The 15,822-nt window shown below is 37.0% G+C and overlaps 1 protein-coding gene across 14 annotated transcripts in view; it reads right to left on the bottom strand.

Annotated features, from left to right (window-relative positions):
• The window catches only part of LOC101736219 (C-terminal-binding protein), a 132,009-nt gene that overhangs the window by 40,573 nt on the left and 75,614 nt on the right, over positions 1-15,822 (bottom strand). The gene's annotated exons all lie outside the window — the stretch shown is intronic.

Below are 15,822 nucleotides of genomic sequence, written 5' to 3'. Positions count from 1 at the left end.
AAAGAGTATAAACATTTTAATCACTTTCTTTTGAATTATCTATATCTACCTATAACTTTCTTATGAAGCGTCGTATCTCCTACAATATAATAATATGTACTTGTTTACTACATTATTAGACACGAATTCAATAATCCGGAAAGCAATACATTAAAGATCATGGACATAGTTTCTGCTCGGACAAAACATTTCATAGAACCGTACTTCTTATTTTCGTACATTGTACAACATCTATGAAAGGTTATCAATAAATTATTATGTTTGTATGGACAGAGTATTAGTAGTTACGTATGGATAGAGTATACCATTGTTGTACATGTGCACGAATGGCTGGAATTGTAAAAGTGCGATATTTTTATTGAATAATTTTATTATTTACCTTTCGGTGATATATTAATGCTGGCGCAGAAGAAGTTTACATCTATTTCTGTCTAAGACACATCCTTGTTATTAATAGTGTTTCGCTTAGTCGTCGAAATTTGACCATAATCAACTGACACTCCAGAATTAGATTTATTTTACACGCGGGTGTAGTGTATTCTACTCATTTCTGCCGCTGACCAATCATGCCCCTAGTTTGAAAGTTGGAACAACTTATACAAACATACCATTGTAACCTTACGTGATGGTGGGTGACGCGGTATTTACTTTTCCCCCCCCTACATATTCGCTGGTAGCCTAAGAGGCTATTCCAGTTACGCTCGGATGGGTAGGTGAGCTCAAGGGCTCAAGCTGAGAGAATTTGCTAACACTAGCCATAGCTAGAGTAGTGCTTGGCAGAATCTACCACAGAATCAAAATCGCAACCCACTGAGAAGATCCGGCGAGAAACTCAGTGGGCTGCGTCTATGGGTTAGTTCGCTCGTCGACGAGGACGGTGACCGATACTCGAGAAGTCTAAAAGAACCGAGAGTGAAGCCGGGGATCCGACAAGACATAAATCGGAGTAAAAATCACAAAACTTATTACTTAACATTTAATATTCAGCGCTACCGACAGTACTCAAATATAAGCTTTACTTTGGATGACAACAGTCTTAAGGACGCTCAGTCGCTCACAGTTCTAAAAAAAACAAAAGGTACAAGGTACACATACCGAATTTTAGAGGTTACACGTACAAATCATAATACACACATTAAATACAAATGTCGAAAGCAGACACGTGCCGAATTCATTTGTTAACCAAATCGCGGACGATTCGTTCTTTTCGTCGAAGCGGCAAAACGTTGCTAAGGAAAATTATGGTCAAACGAATCCGGAACGAAGATCAACTTGGTGCTCGGAGCGCGACTTGTATGTTGTCGTAATTTAGGTTCAAGTTTTGTTGTTCAAGAAATTAATTTGCGGAAGCTACAATTGAGGCCGTCAGCGCAAAAGTGGCCTAACCCACATTTTTTCATAATCATGCTTATAATTATGTATATTGGAATTTGTTCAAAAATAATAAATTTTGATGCAAAACCGGCCTATCCATAGTTTCACTCATAGATAACAAACAGATGGCTTTGTAAACATTATTTTTGCGCGCATTGTTTTTTGGCCTACTCAAATTCAGATTCATGAAAACTTTATTGCTCCATAATAATTATGGTAAGCTTAGGCCATTTTTAATAATACCTTGGACAGCGAAGAGAAGCAATCAGTCTATCTTAGATCAACTGCAGATCAAGACTAGACTGTCCACACTCTGCCTTCGCCGCGCACTCGAGTACTTCGGTCATATTGCTCGGAAAACACCGGATAGCTTAGAAAGACTATTCGTGACAGGGAAGATCGAGGGAAAGAGACCGCGCGGGCGCAGCCCGACAAAGTGGTTCGACCAAATCCGCACCACACCAGAGATCCCATTCCACGACGCTCTTCATGCGGCCAATGATCGAAGGCGCTGGCGGGACATCTCAAGGAGTAAAATCATGTCGAATTATAATGGTCACGACCCTCAGCAGTGAGGAAACGACGCGAGGAGGAGAGGCCATTTTTGCGCTGATGGCCTTAACACTAGATTTACCAGCCATTTAAATATACGTATTTCTACCATAACCAGTCAATATGACTGGTGTATAAAAAAATGCTTAACTGAGTTTCCAGTCTTTATTCACTCTTAAAAAATGGTAAAAAGAATTCAACAATATTAATTTTTATACAAAAATGGATTTATGGACATTGTCAAATAACAAAACACTTAATTTTTACAGTTTATCGCTCACAATTTCTACAGATGTAGATTTTGCTTTTTGTACACTTTCCGCATAGACTTTTCTTGCATTTATTGCAAATATTTGTAGTCTTATTGTTATTGCAGTATCCTATTTGACACCATTTGCGCACAGAAACCGTGCCAGCGGTAGTTGATATATCAGCTTCGTGTGGTTTTTGCCTTGAAGTCTGATATTCTGAAGCAAGTTCTTCTGCTAATCGAAACAGAAAGTCTTTCCGTGAGATATTTTCTCTTGTTGTGTGTTTGTATAATATTCAGCTATTTATTCCGGCTAAACCTAAAATATTGAAAAACACTTGAAGTGGCCACCTTCTGCAACCAGACTTCACCGTATATTTTCGTGCCATTTGATCAGTCACATCGACGCCAAATTTAGTTTTATTATAAAACAATACAGTTTCAGGTATTTTTTTAGCTGCTTTATCAATTTTGATGTTTTTATGTTTTGTACTTAGTAAAAGTACTTTTTTATTTGGTTTGCTCTTATAAACAGTAAGTGTGCATCCATTAGATTGGTACAACAACGTCGAGAAACGTGCCATGCTGTATTTTTTCAGTTTGCAAATTTTCGGCAGTTCCCTCTTGTTTGCGCGTATTGTTCCAAGTAACGAAGTGTTTTTAGATCGTAATTTCAACGCCAAAGGAATACTTGTAAAAAAATTATCAGTTGTTACAGTTCTACCCTTCATGGTGTACGGTTCAAGAAGTTTCATTACGACAAATTCGCTTAGGGGAGTTGATGCATTTCGAGTCTCGTCTTTTCCTAAATATGGAAAGCCATTTACCACATATTTTGTTTCTACATCAGACGCTAACCAAAATTTGATGCCAAATTTATGGGGTTTGTTTGGCATATACTGAGTAAATCTGCATCTGGCCTTCGTTGGAAAAAGTTGCTCATCCACACTAATAGAAGCTCCCGGTTTGAAGCAATTTTGACTGTTTTCAATAAATTTATCCCAAACTGGTGAGACTAAAGCGAACTTGTCTGTTTGCAAACGTTGACTCCTCTGATTTCTTTTATCGAACCGGATGTATCGTAAAATATCTGTAAAATCTCGTCTACTCATAGTGCTAGAAAAAAATGATGGTCCCTATTTTTTATTCCACAAATATTGAAGTCTCAAAGTATTTCCTTCGTATGCCCCACGTGCGTACAATTTTGCAAGAAATGCCTTCAATTTTTCTTGCGTGATTGTCCAGGTTTTCCCCAAAACTCGAGAGGCTTCTAGCTCTGTACAAATTTTCGTTTTGACATTTTTAGGGGCTAACGATATGCAGGCTACTTGCTGAAGAACATATATTTGAATATTTTTCAAATACTCATAAATGTTTATTACGTGTCACTGTATGGGTAAAGATGAATGATTACGTTTGGAGATCGCTTGGACTAAGTACTCGTAAAAAAATAGATACCGTAATCGCCTAAATCGGCTCGATAACGATAACGTAATGAACAAAAGAAGCATGGGCACTATTTGTATTTTCACGATCTCATGCTTCTCCCGAAATCATACATTTCTTCCTAGAAACATGCACCAGTCATTTTGACTGGTTCTGGTATAAATAGTTATAACAAAAAATATATTTGTTACTAACATTATATAAAGTAAAATTAAGTTCATAAAATGTATTCTCTACTTATACCTACAAAAGTTATAACATCATTTTGGAAAGCAAATATTTAATGTAGTAGTAATTTTGAATTGAAGTTGCACGACCAGTCAAAATGACTGGTCTGGTAAATCTAGTGTTAATTATTCTATTCATTGTACTTGAAATGTTTATGGTTTTGATTAGATGCACATTACACAAGTTACATAGGACCGGATCATTATTGTGTATGGACAACATAAAATTAGAATATTATTACTTTTGAAAAATAAACAATTTTAAAAACGGCACCTCACCTCAGTAGTTCCAATATTTCGTGCGTACTATATGATTTAAATATTTGTTTTATTTTCGTTATTATCGTTCGAATCTACTATAACAATGGCTGTAAAGTAAGTTGAATATTAAAAAAAAACTTTTTTTTTCTACCTATGCTGATAGCCTTGAGAGGCTATATCAGCTTCTCCTTGACGTTTAGGTAAACTCACAGGGCTGAAAACGGGTGTGTGGCTAACACTGGCCCTAGCGAGAGCAGTGCTTCGCAGAATCGGATCGGATACGCGACCCACTGAGAAGATCCGGCGAGAAACTCAGTGGGTTGAAAAAACAAACTAAGAGTGAGAATTGAAAAATGACTTTTACTTACTCGCACTTATTTGCGACGCTGGCGGAATGTTCCAGAGGGGTTTGCGACAAACAACAGAGAACGCCACCTTTCACAATTTTATAATTAATTATTTTTCTTCAGTTCGTATTTTTAAACGTCTTTCTCTTTTCATTCGGATCCATTCAGTTTAATGACCACGTTTTCAACTTTATTTTTCTGTAATTGAAACTTTCGATAACATATCTCAAAAAAAGAATTCTGATTTTTTTTTTAAAAAAACAACAGCGAAGTATCTTTCAAGTTTCGCATTAATATATTTTTATACTTTATATTACACCCTCTATACCAGGGTCGTGTTACGAGGCAAGAACAGCTTAATTATGTACTGCGTATCAGTACACAATGTTTGTTGATATTCGTTAGAGAGGTCCGTAGCTACTGCGTGGGCGGGTAGACAGAGACCCAGTCTGCTTCCCTGCTACCCACTATATAATGAGGGTTAAGCTCGATAGAAAGACAATAGAAACTCAGAAAGATAATTACTGCGATGAACTGTTGATATGCGTTGACTGGTGATCGAGCTGATGAGCCCAAATTGTTAGGTACCACATTTCTGCCTAATCCTGTGGCGAAGCACTCGTGTCGAGCTTAAGCAAAAACCCCGATGTGCTTCATGATATTATTACAATTATTATTTTTTTGTTTATTTTGTTGGACGAGCTCACAGCCCACCTGGTGTTAAGTGGTTACTAGAGCGTATAGACATACGTACAACGTAAATGCGCCACCCACCTTGAGATATAAGTTCTAAGGTCTCAGTATAGTTACAACGGTTGCCCCACCCTTCAAACCGAAACGCATTACTGCTTCACGGCAGAAATAGGCAGGGTGGTGGTACCTACCCGCGCGGACTCACAAGAGGTCCTACCACCAGTAAAATTTATCCGACACCTGGCACTTCTAATCCTGTTTCTTTCAAGTTTTTTTCTCTCTCTCTCTGTCTCTCTTCTATTTGTTCTGCGTGACCGTGTCGGAACGTCGGTGTTAATCGATAAACGATCACGTCAGTTGTATAATAATTTTATTGCTGTTGCTAACGTATTTTTTACTGTTGTTTTTAATAATGAAATTGCTGTCGTTTATCGCTTTGTAATTATGTGTACCGTGAATAATTAATGCATTAAGCGGTTTTTCATCTATTAATAACACAAAAAGCATGACTCTGCTGTTCTGCTGAGAATAGGTTTTTCTATTTGTTACCAGCCTCCGCGCTGTTTATACTAAGAATCGAGCGTGTGTTTGAAGGACTACAAGGGCTATCTGTTACTATCATGTCCTAAGCAAGATGTGAGAAGATTCCTTAGCGGTAGATAAGGCTGTGTTGTAGCCCCATATTCCCAGCGTAACCTGAGTAACGGCGACCACGTTATTAACCATAAGCTCGTTTGCTATCAATAACCAACTATAAAGTCCACGGTTCTTCAAGGTGACGATACAATTTTATAGCTCTGTAAAAACAAAGAGAACCTTTAAAAAATAGAATGGCATTAGATATTTCAGAGAGCATTCAATTTTAAAGTAAATAATTCAATTAGATGGGAACGAAATTGTTCAGTAAATTTAATCAGCTTCTAATTAAAAGGTAGAATTTCAGGTTTGTCAAGTCATATTCTAGAGACTTCGAATGCATGTTTAAATGGTCGGTTTTTTAAATTAATCCCTTTAATATACCTTTTAATTTGATTTATTAACAAATCCAGAGGATCATTAGAAAGCTACCATTATTTTGTACACACACCGATTTTAATATTTTTAAAAATAGGCAACCCAAAACTCACACGAAAATTTGCTGTTTACAACCCCGTTAGCAATCTGATTACATATTTTTAACAGTACCGGGAGACTAAGACGGTCAAATGAAAAACAGAAAATTTGCATTATTCAAAATCTCGACCACTTCACGACAACGTTATAAATACTATGCACACGACACGTTTTCCGACCCTATTACGTAAGGCGGACGAAGATTATCATAACATAACAACGTAGAACAACAACAACAACAACAACAAACAAACAAACACCGACCACCTACCGAGCGCCGGGTCCTAAATGTGCAAACAGCTTTACACGTGGAGATAAATCTACAGACTGTTATAACAGATTTACGGTGGCAACGCGTGTACAGTCCGCATGAGTAGAGATTTTTTTCGACCACCCCGCCTATTTCTGCCGAGAAGCAGTAATGCGTTTCGGTTTGAAGGGTGAGGGCAGACGTTGTAACTAAACTTGAGACCTTAGAACTTATATCTCAAGGTGGGTGGCGCATTTACGTTGTATATGTCTATGGGCTCCAGTAACCACATAACACCAGGTGGGCTGCGAGCTCGTCCACCCATCTAAGCAATAAAAAAAATATTCACAAGTAACCGCACCCACGGATATCATAATTGGATTGACGCCGACCACAATCAATTATGAAAAGGTTTTTAGCCTTAAGTACTTACTGGAAACTACCATTTAATTATATGAAGATAGCACCTAATATACCCCCGTGCGATTTATCGAGAGTCTAGCTATCTAATACACAGTTACAACTCTAAACCCACGCAATTGAATTTAATCACAATACTTTTATTACACGACTTATCTTTCGAAGCATTGAGAATACAATCATTAGGTCCATGATAACTAAGAAAAAATCGCACCCAGGATCGTACCATCACAACCCGGAATGATTACACATTGCACCTATCCCATAAACTTTTATTACGGCCCAGAGGCCTTCCCAGTTTCACCAGGACAGGTGGGCGAGCAAAAACTAAGCCAGGAGGGGTTTAGCTAACAGCTGCCCGAGCGCCTCCGAAGGAGACCTAGCAACTCAAGAGCAGCTTTTCTTTTCTACCTACGCTGATGATGTCTTGAGAGGCAATTGTTGCTGTTTTTAATTCTTACATTGCCCGTGTCCTTTAAAAATGTTTAGTAAATACATTTTCCATACGCGTTTTCTAACACAGGTAGCTTAGGACGTTTTGAATATAGCATTGCCTACGATTACTGAAAACCCGTAAAATCAACCACTTTTATGGGTTTTACCATTATATATACGAGCTGCAAGGTTTTATATGTATAACGAAACCATATTTTCTAATCTGAACATAATCATTACTTTAAAAACTGATAATTTTTTATGTCACTTTTAACTTTTCAATGTCAAATCTTGTACCGTTTGTAATATTTAATTTCGTAATAGATAAACATTGTACATATGAATGTACACCACTTTACTTACACCTACCTATCTATGTTACATGAAAAATTACTACATATTATGAAATCATATCTTTTTTTTTTTAATATGTACCAAATCGACATCATTAAATAAATATATACTAACAATCACGCCACGTTAACTGGTCCCGTTATAAGTTCGTAAAGAACTTGTGTTACATGTACCAGATAACGGAAATAAATATAAGATTTTTATTGTACACATATTTAATATACATCCATAACCCTGCAAAATACATTTATATTTATCATACAAATATCTTCCCTTGGCGAGATTCGAACCCGCGACCCCCTTGTGTAGTGACCATGTCACTTACCACTACACCAGACGGACGTTAAATATTAATTTAATATTAATTTGCTCGTCTACCTAAACGCACAATAAATAAATAAAAGACAATCGTTACTCATTAAGGCCCCCTATTCCTTGTGTAAAGATCGAATTTAACAAAACAACAAGACGGACTTGACTACAAAATCGAATGGTTACTACAGTATCGAGGGAGAAACAACACTGAAAAAAGATTCATAAAATAAGATTGAATTTTTTTTAAAATCGATTTCGTTACGGTCATTATCACGGTCTCTTTTACCGTTTATAGCAGACTAGCGGCCCGCTCCGGCTCCGCTCGGGTCTTTAACAAAATTTTCAAAAATATTTGACCTTGTTTTATATATTTTAATAAAAGAACACTTATTGCGGCATAACTATAATAGATGTGTTCTACAAAGTCGCAGTACATTATTTCATTCTATCATCAATAGTTTTCGCAGGGCACGCGATGTAAAGAATATTTTAGGTATTTTTTTTACACCTTGGGTTACATTATTGGAGTTTTAGTAAAGATCCCCAATTTTTTTCAAACAAGACTCCTAGAAGCCTATGTCACTCGGGAATAGTGTAGCTTCCAAACAGTGAAAGAATTTTTCAAATCGGTTTAGTAGTTTCGGAGCCTATTCAATACAAACAAACAAACAAATCTTACCTCTTTATAATATTAGTATAAAAGTATAGATATGTAGAATTAATATTGATAAAAATACAGTTTGTGGCCAATACATTTCGAAGCCTCATTTTCAACATCACATTCAAATGAAAGAACAAAGTCCACGAGAGCTCGCTTGACTCGGTTTAGTTACGAGCTACAGTTATCTCTACTACAGCTATACCACAGAAAATTCTAACTACATTGGTTTTTTTTTTTTTACAATCACGTTTTTTTTGCAACAGACACCAAAAGCGACGAGTGAGCTTTACGCCCATAGTCGGCATATAGATAAACTTCTATTATAATACGTATAAACGTTTCAGCACACAAAGCTATTTAGATTTATAACAAAATTTAAATAACCGTGATGGCGTATACGGACTACCCTTCCTGTCGTGAAAAACAGTTCGTTCCAGTCATTCATTGCATTACATAACGGGAGCAAAGAAATCACTATTGTCACTGTCGGAAAATTCGTTTTTCATTTTTTTTTCCTACCTAAGCTGGTAGCCTTGAGAGGCTATTCCAGCGTAACCGTAACTAGTAGGTGAGCTCACGGGGCTCAAACCTGACGACGATGCTAGCACGAACCCTAGCGAGAGTCGTGCTTCGCAGAATCTACAACCGGATCGGAAACGCGACCCACTGAGAAGATCCGGCGAGAAACTCAGTGGGCTGTGTCTAAGAGTTAATTTACTCGTCGAGCCTTTCGTCGCAAGCGACGGGTTCGACGAGAACGGTGACCGGTGCTTGAAGTACCTAGAAACACCGTTAGTGGATCGGGAGGATCCGAGATGACGTGTTTTGGACGACGTCGACTGCTTTCCATTCTGTCCGCAGGATCGGGAATGTAGTTACCGGCGGCCACGATGAGAGGGTTCTCGTGTCGTGCCGCTTTATCGAAGTGGGGAAGTTCGTGAAGATGTAACACATCCTTAATTTAGTAAACATACAATACAATATAATACTTCAGTAACATACGATAAAAAACTGTAATTTGGACAACCAAAACACTTAAAAATGTTACATAAGTTTACTAAACGGAAGCTTAGGCCGTTAGTTAGGAAGTCACAAACGCTATTTTAGTTCACAAACTTTGTATTAAAATATTTCCTTGACTGAAACATCAAACGGACAAATTCAAAGTCGTCGTGGCCTAGAGGATAAGACGCCCAGTGTACTTGTATCAATCGCTGCGAATATGCCGGTGTCTGAATTCCTCAGACATGTACAATTCTTTGTATGAACAATATACCCCTACACGCAACCAAATCGTGTTGAAAGGCGACTTCCGCGATCAAGGAACAAAGATCGTGTAGTAATATAAATAAAACACGCAAAAATTTATAAAATTCATAATTACTGGTGGTACGGCGTATTGTAAGAACAGACGTATAGGCACCAAAAACCTCTGTTGGCGGTTTCATCTGTTGGCGGTTTCAAAGATGATAACCATCGTTATTCGATAGCAATTTAGACTTCAACTTTCTATATCACAAGGTGGATAACGTCCATACAAGTTGCGCTGTCTATATGCTCCGGTATCCATTTAAGACTAGGTGGATCGTTAGTTCCTTTGTTCGATAAGAAAACATGTTACAAGAATTTAAAGCAAACGAAGTACCTTTTTTATTTTTTTTATTGCTTAAATGTGTGGATGAGCTCACAGCCCACCTGGTGTTAAGTGGTTACTGGAGCCCATAAACATCTACAACGTAAATGCGCCAACACCTTGAGATATAAGTTCTAAGGTCTCAGTATAGTTAGAACGGCTGCCACGCCCTTTAAACCGAAACGCATTACTGCTTCACGGCAGAAATCGGCGGGGTGGTGGTACCTACCCGTGCGGACTCACAAGAGGTCCTACCACCAGTGATTACGCAAATTATAATTTAGCAGGTATGATTTTTATTACACGATGTTATTCCTTCACCGTGGTCCAGTCAATCGTGAACATTTGTTAAGTACGTATCTCATTAGAAAAACTGTAGTATTATTAGTTACAAAAGTATTATTTAATGTATATTTATATCGCGAGTGTAGTAAAGTGACAATCTAAAACATTACATGAGTCGTCTATTATCAAAGGTGGCAATCTGTGCATTTGGACAAAAAAAATTTATTGATATGTCAATACAGGTTGATTTGAATATAATCGTCTCCTTCAAAGAATACGGTTCAAAGCCTGCATTAAATAAAGGTTAATACTTAACCTGTTATTTATCTAAGAAGTCGATCAGAAGAGTTTTGTGACTGCCAATGGAATACAAAGTCAATAATTCGTTTTTCTGATTTACCAATAATTGTCCAAAAGTCACATTGCCGGCTTTGATAATAGTCGACTCACATAACGACATCAAAGTATCGAAAAGAACGCACAAATATGTACCATACAATATACGAATATTACGGCATATACGTACATACAATCTGTGTGTGTAGGAGAGACCGCAACTCGCAAGTGGGGCAGGGTGAGCGGCGAGGTTAGCCGTTCGATCGCCGGGACGCGGTCGGGTCGTTCACCCCGCGCCGGCCACGTTGCATTTCAACAACTAGACTCCAAAGCCGGTAACGTTTGCGCTGATGTCATTCGTCATTATCGAAGCGTTGGAGGGGGGCGCATAGCGTTTTGATAGACGAGCTTTTGAATTGTTTTTAATGTCTAACGAACATTATGATACCGTTTTCTTTGTAGTTTTATTCGCTTCAGTACATAGTATAAAACAAAGTCGCTTTCTCTGTCCCTATATCCTTATGTATGCTTAAATCTTTAAAACTACGCAACGTATTTTGATGCGGTTTTTTTAATAGATAGAGTGATTGAAGAGGAAGGTTATTATTTATAACATCCATTAAATAGTGCAGAAAACAATAATAAATTACAGTTTCCGAAGCGAAGCGAGGGTGGGTCGCTAGTAAATTTATAAACACGAAAAGCGCAACTACTGCTTGTTGTCCTTTAAATTAATACTCTAAGCTGTTTTATTCATACTGTAAAAAAATCAAAGACAAAGATAGAAATTAATGTATTATTATTTAACGATCTAAACACGTCTATGAATACCATTGAAACAATAAAAACGAACATTGACACAATCAATCACTTTCAGAGCATGAATTCGACAGTTCGTATGCCTGTAGGAAGAGTGTTTACACGATAAACATTTACTTAAGGTGTTTAATTATAAATGAACGCGTAACTCTACACCTCTCGCTATGATTGTCCATTGAAGCGATGAGAGAACGGCGAAGTGCTAACCGCGGCTGTTTACCGTAATATTCTGTCAAGGAAATCTGCCTCTTGCGAAAGATTTATTATGTACGCGTACTCATTCCTAAAATTTTAATATTGAAAGCAATACAACTAAATATAGACTAGAATATATTCTATATGTAGATGTGTTCAATGTTGAATCTTTAAACCTTTCAGGTTTGAAAAAATAAAAAAAAAGTCAGACCATGGGCGTCAAGTTGGTTCTTCAGTCGAATATAAAGTCACTAATACATACATACTATATAATTCCGCTTGATTTCAAACCAAGTTTATGTACCGAATTCGTTACCGCAATAAAAATATCAAATCGAAAATTTATCGATAACTAGCTGACCCGGCAGGCTTCGTAGTGCCTCAATCGATAAAAAGACCTAAACTTTTGTATAAAATAAACTTACAACAAACAAAAGGAATCCGTCCGAAGGGGGACACATCAAAGGATAAACAAAATTGTTATTTTTATTTAATTCTGAGCATTTTCATATTTATCTACCTTTTAGACCTTCTCTGGACTTCCACAAATAATTCAAGACCAAAATTAGCCAAATCCAGTCCAGCCGTTCTCGAGTTTTAGCGAGACTAACGAACGGCAATTCATTTTTATATATAAAGATAAAGATAATTCTCTACAAAGGCAAAAACTTCGATAATTCAAAATAAACATTAAAACATTTTCCAGCTTTGGTCGTTTGAAGAATATTCTTCGTAGCTTAGATATTACGAGTAAGTATTGTGCGAATACTTGACACGAGCAAACATAAAACCGAGTGGAGGAGTACTTCACTTATTTATTTACGAGTTATTTATTCACGGTACATTTTATCCTATTGCTTACACACGCGTTTCATAATGTTTCGGGTCAGTCAGCGTGTAGCCGAAATACCCTTAGGCTACCAGCAAATCAGTAGTGAAAACAAAAAAATTTTTTTCAATAGTTTACGATCCCAAATCCTGGGTAAGTTTTAGGTACGTTATTCTATTAGCATAATAAGCAAAACTTAATGTTGCCACTAAGTCCTGTGTTGGTTAATCTGTGCGTTTGTTGGCTCTTAGCGTCGTAATCATCCTTTACTTGTACCACGATAAACGCTGACGTTGCTATCAAAAGCCACTTAAGTCAATTTGTAGGCGTAAATACAGCCTTATAGTTATGAACTTGTCACAGGTCGGATAGTTTAAAACTAATTCAGTATGACTTTCTCGGTCCAGTCAGTGGCCAAAATCAACCACTGCACGTGCTTCAGAAAAGTACAAAGCTACGACTAAAAATGTAGCTGTTATAGCAACTTCGTTGAGTAAAAGAACAGTAATGTTGGTACTTTATTTGCACAAACTATCAAAATTTTTTCGTTTCTTATTTAATGCGCCTTTTTGTCTTTTGAAATCACTATAATATAAGTAATAACTGAAAACACTTCCGAATAACATTTGCCAGTGTGCAAATTCACGATCTAATCGCATTAAAAATTTATAACTATAATATAAAAAATAAAATTCTCCTATCAAAGTTTAAAATTTAGTACCGAAAAGATCTGGCACATCGACCCAAAAAAAATTTATTTAAACATACCATTCATTGCCATTTGCAATTGCAAGCTAAAACATTTAGTTAACAATTAGTATAGGCTAGGTTGCTTGAGTGTATGATATAGTTTGTATTAATTCATTTCCAATAAATTGTATAATATAGATAAAGTATGTGTATTAAACCTCACACAGAGCGAACGGGTCAGTCAGGTGAACTAGATCAATCCCACGAGGGTTTCCAGCTAACGAACGCACGTGTGCTCATTCGAGCTGTTAACTAGATAACGATTCGATGGAAAAGGGGTTATATTGTGTCTCTTCATTCGTATCGAACTGATATAAATAATGTTGGTAGGTACTCCTTAGAATTCCTGCGTTATATCAGGCGAACTTACGAACTAAGTTTCGGGATCCACATTTCGGATTTTAAGCCATGAAATTATTACTAAAACCTTGATATAAATTTTGTGGAATTGAAGCTGAAAGTAGCTTTAATTTTTTTCCAATTGCAGCCCTAACCAAGCCGAAAGCATCCACGGCTTCTTTATCGAAGTTGAGTAGGTATACCCAATTACATAACTTGCCCCATATAGACCGCTATTCAGGCAAAACTTCGATGGCGAATTTATTGATAGTTCCGTTCCAATAGATTGAAAATTGAAAAAGATTAAGCTTTTTAAAGCCCCTTTGAACACGATTACAAATAAAGTTAAACATAACGAATAATTCGTATACCAATGATTCCTAAAATGTATAACTACACGATATTATTTTACAGCTAAGCAATTATCTCAAGTTACTAAATCGGAAACTATTATTACTAGAGTGCAGTTTCCACAAGCGGCTTAAATCGTCAAAAGGCAATCCTCTAGTTCGTTATTTTGGGTATCAAAATTGGATAACAACTCGTTTTGAAATATTTCATAGAAACGATTTAAAATTACATCAAGGAGTTACATTCAATATCACGAGTCACACACAATAAAACACTACATATGTATAATAAAATATTATTATCAATGAGAGTAGATTATTTCTTATCTGTTACGTTCACAAAATACCATAAAAGACGCGTCACGGTTAAAGACCTCCCGTTTCCAAGCATTATTATAGTCTTTTCAAACTATACAATGTTCCGCTTTTTTTACATATCTCATGCTTTTGAGTCTCCTTTCTTCTTCTTCTTCCTAGCGTTTTCCCTGTCTAGTGCCATGGTCCGCTTTCCTAATTAACCTCCTCCACTTTGCCTGGCGCCGACATCTTTTAACTCACCTTTCATTATTGAATAATGCTATACTTTAACACTAGTTAATTCCACGACTCGCAGCGACTTTTGCTTTACTATTTATTAAAGTATGTATTGTAGTACCTACACATACATTTGTTCGCGCTCCGCCTATCTTATCTACCTTTTGGTTATATGCATTCGATTTCATAACATATAGTTATACTATACGGACGAGATACGAGGGAAAAGATCGAACATGAACAAGGAAGATATCGACATACATCAATGTATCGCAAAATTTACAACCTATCCATGATATTCTAGATCCCATAGTCAATTTACAAAAGCATACTTATTTTAATTTGATGTTTTCGACTAGCTATGTTGATCTTTACGATAGATACCTTGATCAAAGACATAACTATTTCCGAAAGTCCAATTTAGATACAGTTCAGATGTTTTTTTTTTATTGCTTAGATGGGTGGACGAGCTCACAGCCCACCTGGTGTTAAGTGGTTACTCTAGCCCATAGACAATTACAACGTAAATGCGCCACCCACCTTGAGATATAAGTTTTAAGGTCTCAAGTATAGTTATATATCTAGATGTATTTTCAATAGAAATTATAAAGCGAAAAATACCGGTTTGAGACGAGAGTGCGTTGACCTCTCGTTGAATTTTCGGTGGCTAAACTTTTTTTTGTCGAACACAAACGACGCGACGGGAGAGAGCGCGGAAACGAGCCAAACAAAACCAACGTCGATGCGACACAGCAACGCGACCGACCGCGAATCACAAAGGCACGTAGAGTAAGTATAATACGAAAGGCCGAAACGAATGCCCCTATACAACAACGCGGCGCGGCGCTCGTTACGATTCAACCGAAATAAGCCCAATTTTTTCCCTTGAATTTTTTCGTTTCCTGTGTCGAGTCGAGTACACACACACGTCAATTTGGGTATTTTCAAACGTGATCGAGTCATTCGTTTATAGTTGAATACCTGTGTCACGTTCGTCGGCATGCTCCAATGCATACAATTTAGGTAAATAAATAGCGCACGCTATGCAGTCGTA

This window comes from Bombyx mori, chromosome 26, assembly GCF_030269925.1.
Source record: "Bombyx mori chromosome 26, ASM3026992v2".
NCBI classification, from domain to species: domain Eukaryota; kingdom Metazoa; phylum Arthropoda; class Insecta; order Lepidoptera; family Bombycidae; genus Bombyx; species Bombyx mori.
Note: the sequence above shows the minus strand (reverse complement) of the source record. Positions and strands in the feature narration are given on the sequence as shown.